We start from the raw sequence: 3,876 nt of genomic DNA, 5'->3' as shown, positions 1-3,876 counted from the left end.
GAGTTCAGCTATGTTTGGGAAATGTTTGGTTAAGCAAAGCTGCTTTTTTCTTTTTCTTTTTTTTTTAGAATAGGATGTTCAGACTTTAGTATGATAGTGTGATTTAATATTCACCAATTTCTCAAATTTCTTTGACCAATTTTTTTAACAGCTCCAGTTAACATCTTTCATGACTTACATTCTGCAGAATTCAATGTGATAAATATAATGGCTACCGACACAAAAGGCAGGCCAAGCCAGGGTAGACAGAACAACGTGAGAGGTAAAGAGTGAAGGGTCCCCTGCCTGTGGAGATGTAGACAGAAACCTCATCACTTTGCAGCTTATAGGCCCCTTGGTTGAGGAGGTTTATCCGCATTTAGAGAGAAGTGGAGAATCACGATGCACCCTCTAGTCTGTGACAGAGAGTTTGGACATTTCCCGCCACAGGCAACCAAAGAGAGCCAATGAGAAGAATAACGTGACCCATGACGACTGTGGGAAATCTCTCTGCCATGTGGAGAATAAATTACAGCAGGGTGAGACTGCAGGTAAGGGAACCTGTTAGGATCGCAACAGAAGTGGTAAGGGTTTCAACTAAATCAGTAGAAATAAAAATGGATGAAAGAGAGTGATTTGAGAAATGCTGATGCAAAAGACTGTACATTGGTATTCTTCCACTTTTCGTTGCCATTTTTAACCACTTTGGTAGGCCATTTTAATTTCAAAGACTACATAGTTTTTTTTCACACCAGTGAGCCAAATCCTACGGGAAGGTAATGAACATAAGTGTGACTCGCTTAGAATCTGGCCTCAGTAGAAGAAAAAATCTCCTTAAGAAATGTTTCTAGGGAGAGCAGCTGAGCACAGTCCCGAGGTGAGGCAGAGCTCTGAGCAGGTGCTACATTATGGCTGACATGCAAAATCTGGTAGAAAGATTGGAGAGAGTGGTGGGCCGCCTGAAGGCAGGCTCCGTGCCCCTGACACGCACCGTGGGTGTAGAGACAGTGCTGCAAAAGCAGGAACGACTCCATAGGTGCAAGCGTTTGACTCACCGTTGGCCGGTCCTGTGGCAGAGTACCTCAAGATCGGTAAAGAGATTGGGGGAGATGTGCAGAAGCATATGCGGAGACGGCCCACACAGGTCTGAAGTTGGAGTGAGCGCTCTTGGTTACAGCCTCTCAAGGCCAGCAGCCAGCAGGCAATAAGCTTTCTGATTTGTTGGCACCCATCTCCGAGCAGATCCAAGAAGTGATAACCTTTCGGGAGAAGAACCGAGGCAGCAAGTTGTTCAATCACCTGTCAGCTGTCAGCGAAAGTACCCAGGCCCTGGGTTGGGTGGCTATGGCTCCCAAGTCTGGTCCCTAAGTGAAGGAAATGAATGATGCTGCCATGTTTTATACAAACTGACTCCTCAAGGAGTACAAAGATGTGGGCTGGGTCAAAGCTTACTTGAGTATATGGACAGAGCTGCAGGCTTACATTAAAGAGCTCCATACCACTGGACTGGCCTGGACCAAAACCGGGCTGTGGCAAAGTGGATTGCCATCTGGACCCTCTGCTGGATCGGGTCCTACCCACCCCCAGGCCCACCACCCCCCGAGTCCCCACCAGTTCAGGCTCAGATGAGTCTGCTTCCCGCTCAGCACTGTTTGCACAGGTTAATCAGGGGGAGAGCGTCACACATGCCCTGAAACTTGTATCTGGTGACATGAAGACTCAAAAGAACCCTGCCTTGAGCGCTCAGAGTGCTCCAGTACGAAGTGGCCCCAAACCATTCTCTGCATCTAAACCAGGAGTCAGCCCATCCCCCAAACCAGTCACAAAGAAGGAGCCAGCTCTACTTGAACTGAAGGGCAAGAAGTGGAGAGTGGAAAATCAGGAGAATGTTCCCAACCTGGTGATAGATGACACAGAGCTGAAACAGGCGGCTTACATATTCAAGTGTGTCAACTCAACATTGCAAATCAAGGGCAAAATTAACTCTGCTACAGTAGATAACTGTAAGAAACTTGGTCTGGTGTTCGATGACGTGGTGGGCATTGTGGAGATAATCAATTGTAGGGATGTCAAAGTTCAGGTAACGGGTAAAGTGCTGACCATTTCCATCAACAAAACAGATGGCTGCCACGTTTACCTGAGCAAGAATTCCCTGGATTGTGAGATAGTCAGTGCCAAATCTTCTGAGATGAATGTCCTCATTCCTACAGAAGGTGGTGACCTCAATGAGTTCCCAGTCCCTGAGCAGTTCAAGACCGTATGGAATGGGCAGAAGCTGGTCACCACAGTGACAGAAATTGCTGGATAAGCAAAGTGCCACTGGGTTCTGTGCCCTCTCCCTCACACCGTGGGATAAATCTGTATCAAGATGGTTCTTTTCTAGATTTCCTCTACCTTTCTGCTCTTAAACTGCTTCTCTGCTTTGAGAAGCACAGCTACCTGCCTTCACTGAAATATACCTCAGGCTGAGATCTGGGGTGGGATAGCAGGTCTTTGATCTTCTGCAGGAAGGTGCAGCTTTTCCGTATCAGCTCAACCATACAGCCAGTCCATTCTTAAGGAAGTGCACATCAGGACAGGTGTGTTTCAGCTTTCAGCCTTCGGGGTTATTTGACCAAAAAATAGACTTTGGGGAAGAATAAAGCAGTCCCCAGGAATTAACAGATCAGAACGTTCACACAAGTTAATCTTTTTGTAACAATGAGCGTGAAGGTAGCAGAACCTGGTGTGACCCTAGTTGGCTCTTCTAACTTAAACTAATTTTCACCATTGACAAGTGAGGCAAGGGTTGCATAGGACCAAAGGCTGAAGCTTGGCCATCTAGCATTCCAAGCAAAATGATTTCCTATAAGCATTCCTTTTCTTCTGCATTCCATCCTGTATCTGCCCGAACCTGAGATAGTAGGTTGTCCTGTGTTAACTGCTGGGGTGGTGCCCTGCACCCAGGCCAGCTAAAGGAGTCTTGGACCCTTCCTCTCTCTGGGACCCCTGCCCACCACCTTCCTACAGAGATGAGTTAAAAAGAGAGAGAGAGGGCTTCCCTGGTGGCGCAGTGGTTGAGAGTCCGCCTGCTGATGCAGGGGACACGGGTTCGTGCCCCGGTCTGGGAAGATCCCACATGCCACGGAGCGGCTGGGCCCATGAGCCATGGCTGCTGGGCCTGCGCGTCCGGAGCCTGTGCTCCGCAACGGGAGAGGCCACAACAGTGAGAGGCCCGCATACCACAAAGAAAAAAAAAAAAAAAAAGAGAGCGAGAGAAAAAAAAGGAAAACCACACCATTCCCAGGAATCTGGCTTCCCTTCCTCCTTCCCTGCCGGGTGCTCATCATCCATCGTCGTTGCTTCCTTTGCCCTGTCATGCTCGACAGCCTTTGGCTTCTGTCTGGGCACCTGGACAGAGGACTAAAATCTCCATTGCACGCTGGTTTTAGGTCTTGTGTAAAAATCTTGCACAGAATTGCTATTGTAAATTTCAGTTTTTTCCTCTAGGACAAACACTTTACCAAAATACGTAACTTTTTTTGGTGGGAAGAGAGATTGTCCTGTGATTTCTACCCACTTCCTGAGGCCTGTGGAAATGAACCTTCATGTACTTAAAGTTATACAGAAAATAGAATAAAATTAAAACCAAAAAAAAAGAGAAATGTTTCTAGAAGCCAATTCTACTAGCTCCATAATAGACTCCATTTTATCCATAAAGTATAAAAATACTAGTATATCCTATCCTGATATTCCGATATAAAGGCACCATGTCTGTGTTGAACCCCTGTGTGTAGTTTTCTTAGTGACTTTGCAAGCGGAAAGCATCAAGCTGCTCCCTCGCTCTCTCCATGTGTTAAAACCATCGGGGTTGTAATGGGCATCTCTGGATCAGACACCTTCTGGCTCTTGCCGTCT

The 3,876-nt window shown here is 47.1% G+C and overlaps 1 pseudogene across 1 annotated transcript; it reads left to right on the top strand.

The window, feature by feature from the left end:
- Nucleotides 1-887: 887 nt before the first annotated feature.
- LOC309972598 (adenylyl cyclase-associated protein 1-like) lies at nucleotides 888-2,287 on the top strand (annotated as a pseudogene). Its single transcript has one exon. The product of its transcript is annotated as an adenylyl cyclase-associated protein 1-like (transcript).
- The last annotated feature ends 1,589 nt before the right edge of the window (nucleotides 2,288-3,876 follow it).

The sequence above is a fragment of the Leucopleurus acutus genome, assembly GCF_964270905.1.
Source record: "Leucopleurus acutus genome assembly, chromosome: 16".
In the NCBI taxonomy this organism is placed as follows: Eukaryota; Metazoa; Chordata; class Mammalia; order Artiodactyla; family Delphinidae; genus Leucopleurus; species Leucopleurus acutus.
This window is presented reverse-complemented; position numbering and strand designations above follow the sequence as displayed.